Source organism: Tursiops truncatus, chromosome 4 (genome assembly GCF_011762595.2).
Source record: "Tursiops truncatus isolate mTurTru1 chromosome 4, mTurTru1.mat.Y, whole genome shotgun sequence".
Lineage (NCBI taxonomy): Eukaryota > Metazoa > Chordata > Mammalia > Artiodactyla > Delphinidae > Tursiops > Tursiops truncatus.
In genome coordinates, this window is record NC_047037.1 from 17,771,847 (window position 1) to 17,785,118 (window position 13,272).

Genomic DNA, 13,272 nt, shown 5'->3' on the forward strand with positions numbered 1-13,272 from the left:
TCATGTTGAAGTTTCTGTGTGGACATACGTGTTTTCTTTTCTTTTGGGTATATGTCTAGGAGTGGAATTGCTCGGTTATAGATAACATTTCTGAAAAAGTTTTTGTTTTGTTCTTCCATAGACAGATAGAGGTAGAGATATAAATATTATACATATATCATCACTTTCTTAGGCAAGCACTTTCTTATGGTAGCACTGCATACATATTTTTTTCTTCTCTTTGCTTTTTTCACTTAAAATATATCCTGCAAAACAAAATAAAAATTTCATATGCTAGGCATCAGTCCATTTCAGTATACAGATACTCCTTGCTTCTTTTTACCGTTGCATAATCAGGATGTGCCATGATTATTCAACCAGTAACATATTCACGGACATTTGGGTTGTTTCACAGTCTCTTGCTATTTCAAAGTGAACTGGAATAAATTCCCTTATGTATATATCTTTAATTTTTTAAAAAAAATTTTTTGGCCACACTATGCAGCTTGTGGAATCTTAGTTCCCCGACCAGAGATCAAATCCATGCCCCAGCAGAGAAAGCACTGAGTCCTAACCACTGGACCACCAGGGAATTCCCTATCGTTTCATATTTTTGCACATGTATTTTTGAGATAAATTCTTGGAACTGAGATTTCGGGGTTAATGGATAAATGCAGTCTTCTCAAATTCCTTTCCACTGAGGTTTCCCTACATTATATTCCTAGCCAGTATCCCTATGTGGTTGCTTTTTATAATGTACTATATATGATTAAAAAAAATAATGTGTATTTTTTAGTTTGTGGCGCCAGTTCTGTGTTTGTTACCTTGATCAAATTGTTAATTATGCTGTTTAAATCTAGATTCTTATTAATTTTCAAACTTCTTGATAGAAGTTTATGGGTTTGTAAGTTTCTAAGTTTCTTCTAATATTTCTACATGTTTTTGCTTTAAACATTTTGAGACTATGTTTAGGTGTATTCAAATTATACCTTTTTTTTTTTACTTTTTTAAACTTTATTTATTTTTTACTTTTTTTTTGCTTTTTTTTAATTGGAGTATAGTTGCTTTACAATATTGTGTTAGTTTCTGCTGTACAGCAAAGTATATAAGTTATACATATACATATTCAAATTATACCCTTTCTGATAGCTTTTTTCCGCTATGTAGTGTCTATTCTAATCTCTGATAATGCTTTCTGACTTTATTATATTTCATGTGGAATATATATTTATATATATATGTATTCACCTTTCTTTTGGGTGCTGTTTATGTGGTGTCTTTTTATAAAAAATTATTTATTTATTTATTTATTTATTTATGTCTCCGTTGGGTCTTTGTTGCTGTGCGCAGGCTTCCTCTAGTTGTGGCGAGCAGGGCTACTCTTCATTGCTGTATGCTGGCTTCTCATTGTGGTGGCTTCTCTTGTTGCAGAGCACAGGCTTTAGGCGCGCGGGCTTCAGTAGCTGTGGCACATGGGCTTAGTTGCTCTGAGGCATGTGGGATCTTCCCGTACCAGGGCTTGAACCCGTGTCCCCTGAAATGGCAGGTGGATTCTTAACCACTGTGCCACCAGGGAAGTCCTGGTATCTTTTTCTATCTCTTTATGTTCAATCTTTCTATGTTATTATGTTTCAAGTATCTATTTTAAACACCATATACTTGAAATTTGAATATGTTTTTATGTAGTTAAAAAACTATGCTTAGTACATTTATATATATTATTATTAGTGATGTTTTGGAATTTATTTCTACTATCATATTTATCGTTTTCTGTTTACCATGTATTTTAAATTTTATCATTTTTTAATTATTTTATTTTGCTTATATTTACCTCCTATTCCTGCCTTCTACTGGACTGTTGGGTTATGAAATTTCTGAGCTTTTTTATGGAAAATATGGAAAAAATCTATCTCAGCAGCATGATATTTTCTTTAGTATAATTTTTACCATTTTTTTTCTTCAGAAATTGGAGACCATCTTTCCATTTAGTTTTTTCCTTTCCTCCCAGGTTAGGGATAACTTGAGAGGAGCTTATTTTGTAGAAGTTAGTATAAAATTATTTTTATTTCTAAACCATAATTTAAGTACATGTAAAGCACACAAAACTGTAGCTTACAATGTATGAAGCTTTTGGAAAAAAATTTATCTTGATCTTTTGTACTGTAAAAATATTTTCTAAATATCATCAAAAGAGAGACTCTTTCGAATATCCCTATTATCAGGAAATACACACTAAAATATTTAGGGGTGAAGACTCCTTATGTATGTAACTTTTCTGCAAATGGTTCAGGAAAATAATTATAGATAGAAAGAGTTATTAGAAAGAAAGAGAGAGAATGATAAAAGTGAATGATATAAAATGTTCATATTAGGTAAATCAGGGTAAAGGGTATATGACTGTTTTGGTACTATTTTTATATTTGCAACATTCTATAACTTTGAAATTATTTTAAAGAAAAAATATTTAAAACTATATTTGGAGAACTCTAAATAGAAAGAAAAATTTTAAAACTCTATATTTAGCAAAATATTTAAAAGAAAGTTTCTTTTTGTATGAAAATTTCCATTCATATTAAGTTAAAAAAAGTGAATACATTAATATTTTTGATGATGATTCAGTGCCACCCAGTGTTCAATTTCTGCAACTGCTAATCTTACAAATTTAAACCCAACTGTATTTGGAAATGACTTTTTGTTGATTTCTTTATGCTGGCAACATAAGACTATAAAAACAATGTATGTGATCAAAATTAGTAAAAAGAAATCTATTAAATATGAAAAAAGAGTCATGCATTGTGATATCAAATGCAGATTTCTGCCTCCCTTGAACTTTTAAAAAAATATATATATTTATTTATTTGGCTGCACTGGGTCTTAGTTGAGTTATGTGGGATCTAGTTCCCAGACCAGGGATTGAACCCGGGCCCCCTGCATTGGGAGCTCAGCATCTTAGACACTGGACCACCAGGGAAGTCCCTGCCTCCCTTGAATTTTAGCAAAAATGTGAGAGGACATCAAAGTAGCTGGAGCATACAAGAAGCCTCTGATCAGTCACAGACTAGTCAAAACTAGGGATTTACACATAATCCATAATAATTACAGGGCATAAAATTTATTATTCAGAACATCCATATACTGGAGTGAATTGCTCACAGCAGAAAACTAGTAGCTTTTTTTTCTTTTTCTCTAAACAACAGATGTAGTTTTTTTTTTAAAGCAAATTAAATTCCATTATAACAAAAGAACAAAGTGGATTTAACATTTGACTTAAGATAATTCAGTATCATACTTTTTTTTTTTTTTAGTATCATACTTTTTTTAAAATTTTATAAGTTTATTTATTTATTTATTTTTGGCTGCATTGGGTCTTTGTTGCTGCGCGTGGGTTTTCTCTAGTTGCGGCGAGCAAGGGCTACTCTTCGTTGCAGTGCGCGGGGTTCCTATTGCAGTGGCTTCTGTTGTTGCGGAGACTGGGCTCTAGGCACGTGGGCTTCTGTAGTTGTGGCACGCAGGCTCAGTAGTTGTGGCTCATGGGCTTGGTTGCTCTGTGACATGTGGGATCTTCCCAGACCAGGGCTCGAACCCGTGTCCCCTACAATGGCAGGCAGATTCTTAACCACTGCGCCACCAGTGAAGTCCCTTAGTATCATACATTTTTAAAGAAATATAATACTTCAGGGATTTCCCTGGTGGTTCAGGGATTAAGACTCCATGCTCCCAATGCAAGGGGCCCGGGTTCAGTCTTGGTCAGGGAACTAGATCTTGCATACCGCAACTAAAGAACCCACACGCCACAACGAAGATTCTGCGTGCAGCAGCTAAGATCCAGTGTAGCCAAATAAATAAATATTATTTAGAAAGAGAAATATAATACTTTAAAACAAATATCAAAAATTTATCTGCTTTAACACACCACTCATGCTAATGATGTTTTAGTCTTCTTCACGGGTTGTGGCTAAGATCCAGATTGTGCAAGAATCCTCAGAAAAATCAGGATGTTAAACATTGAGTTCAATTTAGATATCCTCAGTGTCTTCATCATCTCCAACATTTAACTGGATTTTGGCATCATCTCTGGGAAAAAATGTAACTGCCTTTGACTGTAGCTTGTCTTGGAAGCTCAACATATGCCTGCAGATGCCTTTATGTGTGAGATGTAATGAAAAATTATGTAGCTTTGCTGTCCAGTAGTCTTGCAAGCCCAACAATATAGTGTCTTAAGTTCTTATTGAAACTTTTTTCCCTCAATTTCTTCTGACCATCAAAACACATTGCTTCTAATTGTGCATTTCCCAACATTTACTTACCTGGGCTACAGGCCCATTCTTTTTTTTTGCGGTGCGCGGACTTCTCACTGTTGTGGCCTCTCCCGTTGCAGAGCACAGGCTCTGGAGGCACAGGCTCTGGAGGCACAGGCCCAGCGGCCATGGCTCACGGGCCCAGCCGCTCCGCGGCACGTGGGATCTTCCCAGACTGGGGCACGAACCCGTGTCCCCTGCATTGGCAGGCAGACTCCCAACCACTGCGCCACCAGGGAAGCCCTACAGGCCCATTCTTGAACACTAGTTCTTTGTTTCAGATTCATTCTCATTCTTACCTCTGTACCTATTTTTACCTTTATTCTTGGGCATGGCTGCCACGGGGATCTGGGTTTGTGTCTCCTTCCCTGGTGCATGGGACACAGCAGTCCTGGGAGACTGGGTGCCGTGTGTGGGAGAGCGTCCAATTGAGGCTTCTTTATCACCCCCCACCCACCATCTTTTTTCATAGTTATACATTCTATACCTATTCTCTCAATGAACACTTTTAAAACTTAACTAGGTATGTTTGATGAAGTCTAAAATTAACGTTTATTTCTACCTTCTTGAACAAAGACTTTAACATGCTTTGATTTCAATCATCTCTTCTTCCATAATGTATGTTAATGTTGTCTTGTATTTTTCTTTGCCCAAATTAGCTATTATTGTTGTCTTTTATGAGCCTGTGTTGTTTTTACATTGCTCCATGTTTACCAATTTATTTATTCACCATTTCTTCTTGCATCTCATTCCTTCTGGGTTCCATTTCCTTCTTCCAGAAGTACATCCCTTAGTACTTCTTTCAGCAACTAACAGTGAGTGATAATTGCTCTCAGTCTTTTTGTTTGTTTGTATGAAAATGTTTTTATTCTGTCTTCTGTCTTGAATGGCTTGCATATTGATTTCCAGATTGACAGTTATTTCCCCTCAGGAATCAGATGTTATTCTATTACCTCCTGGTTTCTCCATTATTGCTGTTAGAAAGTCAGCTATCAATTTACTGTCCTTTCTTTGTGCATTATATGTATTTTCTCTCAGGGTTCTTAAGTCTTAGAAGATTTTCTCTTTGTTTCTTGGTTTCACTAAGGTGTTTGGGACAGTGAGTCTATCTTAACTTTTCCTGATTTCCAGATCATAGTGATCCTTGAATCTGGGGATTTATGTCTTTCATCAAGACTGAAAAATTTTATGCCATTTATCTCTTCAAATTTCTCTCTCTTTTCTCTTTCCTTCCAGAATTCCTATTCTAAGTATGGCTAACCTTCTCATACTGCCTTCTATGTCTCCTAATCTCTTGGCCATAACCCTTTCTCTTTATCTCTCTTTAGTATTTTGGATCATTTTCTCATATCTACTAGCCTGATAATTATCTTTAGTTTTGTTTAATGGGTTTTGACTCATCCATTGTGTGTGTGTGTGTGCTTGTTTTAATTTCAAATAACTCCTTTTTACTTCTGAAGTTTCTATTTAATTCTTTTTCAAATTTTCTCCTCAAATTTGCCTTTAAAAATTGGGTTTTGTGGTTTTCTTTGGTTGGTTTTGATTATTTTAAAAATATTTTAAATAATTTTAATAATTATTTTATTCCTTCAGTTTATCACTTTTTTTTTTTTTTTAGCCACGCCATGAAGCATGTGGGATCTTTAGTTCCCCAACCAGGGATTGAACCCACACCCTCTGTGGTGGAAGTGTGGAGTCCTAACCACTGGACTGCCAGGGAAGTCCCAGTTTATCTTTTTAATTACCTCAAGTTCAGGTACTTGTGTTCACTGAATCACTTATGGTGGAATATTTCCTCATGCTTTAACAATTTTTTAGAGTTAACTCACTTTAGTGGGGGTTGTGTTTTCTGTGAAAATAGTTAGTGGCCTGAGCTGTGGAAACATTCTTCCACAGAAGAGTACTGGACTTTTCACAAAGCTGGAATATATCACTAATCTCACAGTATTTTATATTAATTTATCACCTGGGGGGGGGGTGGGGATGGAGTTCCTGAATCATGAAATTCTTATACCAAAACTGAGTGAGGTATTAGGCCCAGGGTTTAAACCTTATAAACAAACAAACAAAACAAAAAACAAAACCTGTTTTTAACCAGAGTCTAGAACAGAGACAGACAAGCTTCCTTGACATCTCCCTGACTTGGTGGACACATTTCATTCCGATCTACCCTGTCACTGAGGTCATAGACCTTCCAAGGGCTCAATTTATTCACTTCCACCTCCCCTAACCCTTGTGGAACCAAAGTTTGTCTCTAGTCCCTTTGTCACTTCTAGGACAGCCACAGGATTATCTCTTGTACTTCCCACCTTGGTTTTCCATTCCTTCTTTACTCTGGCACTTGGGGATTCTCCTTTATAATCTGCAAGTTTAGCCACTCACTTAAGGAGATAATTGTTATACTTTATTTAGCAATTCTTTGAATGGAAGACTAGATTTTTCTAGTACTCTTATTGGAATTGGGAGGTTTGATCTTGTTAAAGGATGATTTTCAAAAAAGGCTAAAATCATAATTCTCAATTAGATATATGAACATGTATTAAATATTTATTTAATTCATTATTAATGAAGGAACCTGTAAGATGTTAACCAGTTCAAACAGGAAGTCAAGAAACACAAACTTATATGAAATAAAGGAATGTTGAAATGAATTTACAAATGAATAGGGAAATTGGCTTTTCCATGGGGAGGAGAAAAGTCAATTAAACATCCATCAGACAGTATATTTGCATGTTTATAGACAAGACTTTCCTTGCATTGCTATCATTTATCCATAATTTACAGAGTTGTAAAATACCTAAAAAGCAATGAAAGGCTAGAATCAGGTAACCTGAAAAGGTGGGCTCTAAATAGTGCCAGTTTTGGGCTTCCCTGGTGGCACAGTGGTTGGCAGTCCACCTGCCAATGCAGGGGACACGGGTTTGAGCCTTGGTCCGGGAACATTCCACATGCCGCAGAGCAACTAAGCCCGTGCGCCACAACTACTGAGCCTGCGTTCTAGAGCCCACAAGCCACAACTACTGAGCCCACGTGCCGCAACTACTGAGGCCCACACGCCTAGAGCCCGTGCTCTGCAACAAGAGAAGACACTGCAGTGAGAGGCCTGCAACCACAACGAAGAGTAGCCCCTGCCCCGTGTGCAGCAACGAGGACCCAATGCAGCCTAAATAAATAAATAAATAGTGCCTAATTTGGGGATGTGAGTAGGGGATAAAGAAAGAAAAGGAATTACTTTAGTATCGTCTCCCCCATTTCCTCCTTAAATGTTGAGAAACTATAAGGGGCCATAAATGAACATTTGATTCTAGTCCCCCTTGGGACCTTAGTCTAATCAGATTCTTTACTGGTGGAGGAGTGGGTGACGGGAGGAGGGGAGCCATTGCCGATTTGTGGAATATGCACAGGGTGTAGATGCTTTGGACTCCAGGGATAGAAAATCCATTCTCCTTCCTCCTAGTACTCCAAACCATTACCTGTGAAGCATATTTTGAAAACCACTGCAGGAGTTTGAAAGGTGAAGTTGCATTCAGGATTTCCCTTTAGATTTCAGGGTTGCACCTTAGCACTTTTGTTTCTAGGAAGGAAGACTGAGCAGATTTTGTTCATATATTATCATAGGTCTGAAAGCACTTTGGGGATAGCCCCGCATGCCTAGCCTGGGGAACTCTAAGGGAGTTAGACAAAAAGTCTTTCTCGGTTGGGATAAAAGGTAGGAAAGATGACCTCTTCCTCCAGCCGTGGGTAAGCAGCTGGCTCTGCTTGTCACTCATGTTATGTCTTTCTCTGTGAGGCAACAACAGTGTCTTACACAGAGGCACCTGACTGAGGCAGTTGCTGTTTCATGTAGGAGAGATTAAGGGGATGGAGTAAAATGTGGAAGCATTCTATTTTGTCCCATGTGGGGAGGAATGAGAAATTTACAAGGAAGAAAAGATTGATAAGTTTGCTCTGAACACTTGTGTTAAGTAGAATTCGGAGTGAAATTACTAGGTTGAAGGATTTAGGCATATTTTAATCAGTTTTACGTAGCTCCTATATATTCATTTAATAAAGTTTGTCTAGTAACATGGAAATCTTTAATAATAATTGAGAAGGGCAGGATATAAAGTAATAGGTGTACTGATATATGCAGGAGAAAATGGGAAAGGAATATGGGTAATATTAATTTGGTGGGTTTTTTTTTAACCATTGTAGGGTCATGTGTGTGTTTTTAAAATTGTTTAGATTTTTATCATTGTGTCCAAAATACTTGGATAATTTTAAAAAGCAAAAGTATAGGAACTCCCTGGCAGTCCAGGGTTTGATCACTGGTCAGGGGAAGTAAGATCCTGCAAGCCCAGGGGCACGGCAAAAAAAAAAAAAAAAAAAAAAAAGGAAAAGTAAAGCAAGAGGAAAAAACAATGCAATTGCTTATTGTTATTACGACTTAATTGCAAACGTTCACATTTTACCCTTATGTATAGCCTTGAAGTGGAACAAATAATACATATCAGATTATTTAAGGGATACTGGGAAATACCTATGGCTAGATAACTTATGGAATTTAAAATTTGTGTTTGCTCTCCCTGCATTTTAGGTCCTAAGGGCTTTGAGGCTTCAGGGATTCTTGCAGGATTAAACGCAGAAACAACCAGAAGTCAAATGTTCTCCCGGGCCTTAAAAGCCAGAGAAGAGATAAAGCTGGGTGTCGTGGAGTGTGAGAGATCTGAGAGGCACAGCGGGTCCCCTGGGGCTGGAGGTGACTTGGGTAGGTGCTGGAAGGGACCTGTGGAGGAGATTGCCTGACCCCTTGCAGGGTTTGGAGGCTGAGCGCTCCTGGCAAGCGAGGACCCCAAGGGAGCGAGACCCATTTTCCTGTTCCATGCATGCCTCCCTGGAGCTGCATAGCTTGGGCGCGGAAAAGAGCACGTCTCGACCGAAATGGGTCTCCCTCCACTCTAGGACGGGCTGTTCAAATTAAGGTGATAGAAAATAAAATAAGCTCCAGTCTGTGCCCTGAGATTCATACTGCTAAGCAAATAACCCCGGCAAAGAGAGAAATGTGTTAAAATCGGAGTCTACATCCAGTGTTTGGGAGCTAAAGCCAGGTGTTTGAAATGTTAATCATCTGTAAAGTCCGTGCCTACACAAAGTACTTGGGCACAGCGGTAGCTCTCAAACCCGAGCGCACCCAGAATCATCCAAACCCTCCCTGAACATGCCTTCCTGGGCCCCTGTCCCATTGCTTCTGATCTGATTCCAGCAGGTCTGGGTTGGGGCCTGAGAATTTGCACTTCTTTTTTTTTTTTGCGGTATGTGGGCCTCTCACGTTGCGGAGCACAGGCTCCGGACGCGCAGGCTCAGCGGCCATGGCTCACGGGCCCAGGCGCTCCGCGGCATGTGGGATCCTCCCGGACCGGGGCACGAACCCGTGTCCCCTGCATCGGCAGGCGGACTCTCAACCACTGCGCCACCAGGGAAGCCCAGAATTTGCGTTTCTAACAAATTCCCAAGTGAGGCTGCTGCTGGTTCTCAGACAATACTTTGGTAATTGGCAGTAAAATGTGTTTTCCAGATACTTTATTATCAAGTGTCTGTTTTAAAAAAAATAAATTTATTTATTTTATTTTTGGCTGCGTTGGGTCTTCGTTGCTGCATTCGGGCTTTCTATATTTGTGGCAAGTGGGGGCTGCTCTTCGTAGCGGTGTGCGGGCTTCTCATAGCAGTGGCTTCTCTTGTTCCAGAGCACAGGCCCTAGGTGGGCAGGCTTCAGTAGTTGTGGTGCACGGGCTTCAGCAATTGTGGCATGCAGGCTCTAGAGCGCAGGCTCAGTAGTTGTGGTGCACGGGCTTAGTTGCTCTGTGGCATGTGGGATCTTCCCGGACCAGGGCTCGAACCATGTCCCCTGCATTGGCAGGCGGATTCTTAACTACTGAGCCACCAGGGAAGCCCTATCAAGTGTCTTGATGTCCACTCCCCCCCATCTAACGTGGTGTGATGTCAGTTTCACCAACATTACCATCCCCTTGACTTTGGCTTCGTTTATTTTCAGATTTAGGAATGGAGCCTTTGGAATTTGTTAGGCTCATTTCAAAGGCCCCTTAGGCAGAAGTTGTCCCAATGCTTTCACTTACTTTATAGAAGACTGTAATTTTTTAGAAGACTTCCATAATAGAAGTAAAAGGATCATTTGTGTAACCTCTATCAGTTTAGAAAGTTTTCACATATATTATCTGATCAGGGTATTTCTCTTAATGTAAATATTCAAAAATATGTCTTTGGATCTTTTAGCAGGAGTCCTGTGAGGTAAACAGGAATATTTTTTCTGTTTTCTGTTGTTAGTCACAGAACTGGGATTAACTCCACACTGTCTCCTAGCAGGTATGTGTAGGTGTAACACCTATGATGTTACAAAGGGGTGTGATTAGGGAATAATGAAGGGAAAACCCCTAAACAGCAAAGGAATGTTAATCATCTGACTCTGTAATGAGAATTCATACACAAAGGCTTGTCTCCTCCCAAACTCCTTCCCAATAAGCCTTCAATTGGAAAGAGATGGAGCCCTCCACCACAGAGGAAAAGCTTCTGACACCTAAAGGACCATATTCCAAAACTGAGTGGGACCCACCACTATTTCTGTAAATCAGTGCATTCCCTGAGGCCACAGGGCACCCTATTTCCTGCCCCAGGTCTCTCATATCTTAACTTTTGCCTCCTCACCGGCTGGAGTGGTAGAAACAGAAGCCTACACTCCAGTCCTGGAGTGGACAAAAACATACAATGTTTGGCCTTCTCTACAAGTGCAGGGAAAGAGCATATGTGGGGAAAGGGGGGCCAGCAAGCGTGAAAAAGTTGAGATTTGATTGACAGGAAACTGCATGTCTCAGCCTCAGGAGAAAGCAATTCTACAATTTCATACACTGTCTGAGCTCTGAAATATGAAGAGAAATGACTTGAAAGGAAGGAAAAACAAAACTTGGCAACTAGAGAGCAGCTGGGCTCGGGGCATAGAGATATTTCAACTTCCAGGGTCTCTTCTTCCTTCTCTTCTCCTCCCCTCCTTTCCCTTCCCGTCCTTCTCCCTATCACCTCTATTTTATCTACTTGAAATCAGTTATAACTGACAACTGAAGGCAGCCTTGAAGGGGGAAAAGTTAAAAATACACAGAGCAGAAAAGCATTATGACCCAGTTTGATTTAGTGATAAGAAATTTCTCAGGCTAACTAGACTGGTGGGATTGTGCTTTCAATTTCATTTATCTAATTCTTCACAGTTTTTTAAAATTGTGGTTTAGGGGCTTCCCTCATGGCGCAGTGGTTAAGAATCCGCCTGCCAACACAGGGGACACAGGTTCGAGCCCTGGTCCAGGAATATTTCACATGCTGGGGAGCAACTAAGCCCATGTGCCACAACTACTGAGGCTGTGCTCTAGAGCCTATGCTCTGCAACAAGAGAAGCCACCGCAAGGAGAAGCCTGCGCACCGCAACGAAGAGTAGCCCCCGCTCGCCGCAGCTAGAGAAAACCTGCGTGCAGCAACAAAGACCCAACACAGCCAAAAATAAAAATAAATAGAATAAATAAATTTATATAAAAAAATTGTGATTTAACTTACATAAAGTGAACAAATATTTGTTGTACAGCTGAATGAGATTTCACATATATATCCATCCACACACACTCTTGTACCCATCTTTCAGATCAAGATATGGAGCATTTCTTTTTTTTTTAAATTTAATTTAATTTATTTTTTATATAGCACGTTCCTATTAGTTATCTATTTTATACATATTGTATATATATGTGTATATCTGTCAATCCCAATCTCCCAGTTCATCCCACCTCTCCCTGCCTTGCCACTTTCCCCCCTTGGTGTTCATACGTTTGTTCTCAACATCTGTGTCTCTATTTCTGTCCTGCAAACTGGTTCATTTGTACCATCTTTCTAGGTTCCACGTATACGTGTTAATATACGATATTTGTTTTTCTCTTTCTGACTTACTTCACTCTGTATAAGATATAGAGCATTTCTAATATCTCAAAAGTCTGCCTCATGCCTGTTCCCGGGAAATACCCCAAAGGCAACCACTGCTGACTTCTATTGCCACTGAATGGAATCATACAACATGTACTGTTTATTGTCTGGTTTCTTCTTCTTTCTTTTTTCTTGGCCGTGCCATGCAGCATGCAGGATCTTCCCTGACCAAAGGTCAAACCGTGCCCCTGCACTGGGAGCATGGAGTCTTAACCACTGGACCACCAGGGAAGTCCTGCCTGGTTTCTTTTTTAAAAAAATTTTATTGATGAGTTTGATCAGCCAAGATGGCAGAATAGAAAGACCCTGAGCTCACCTCTCACGAGCACACCAAAATCACAACTATCTGCAGAACAACCATTGATGAAAAAGACTAGAACCTACCAGAAAAGATCTACAGCCAAAGACATAAAGAAGGATGGGTAGGAGGGGCAGACTCACGGTATAATCGAGTGTCACTCACAAACTGGAGAATAGAGTGCAGAGGTTCTCCCATAGGAGTGAGAGTTCTGAGCCCCACGTAGGGTTCCCCAGCCTGGGGGTCCTGCACTGGGAAGACGAGCCCTCAGAGCATTTGGCTTTGAAGGCCAGCAGGGCTTAATTTCAGGAGTCCCAAAGGACTATGGGAAATAGAGACTTCACTCTTAGAGTGCACACACAAAATCTCATGTGCACTGGGACCCAGGGCAAAAGCAATAATTTAATAGGAGCCTTGGCCAGACCTACCTGCTGGTTTTGGAAAGACTCCCAGAGAAGCGGGGGTGAGGGGGTGGCCGAAATTCATGCTGGGGACATAGACTCTGGTGGAAGCCATATTTGGGAGCATTCTACGGTGTGGACACTGCTACTAGTGGCCACCATCTTGGAATCCTTCCTCTAGCTCATTAGTGCCAAGACCTGGCCCCACCCAACAACCTGTAGGTACCAGTGCTGGGCTGCTTCAGGCCAAACAACTAACTGGGTGGGGACAAAGCCCCACCCA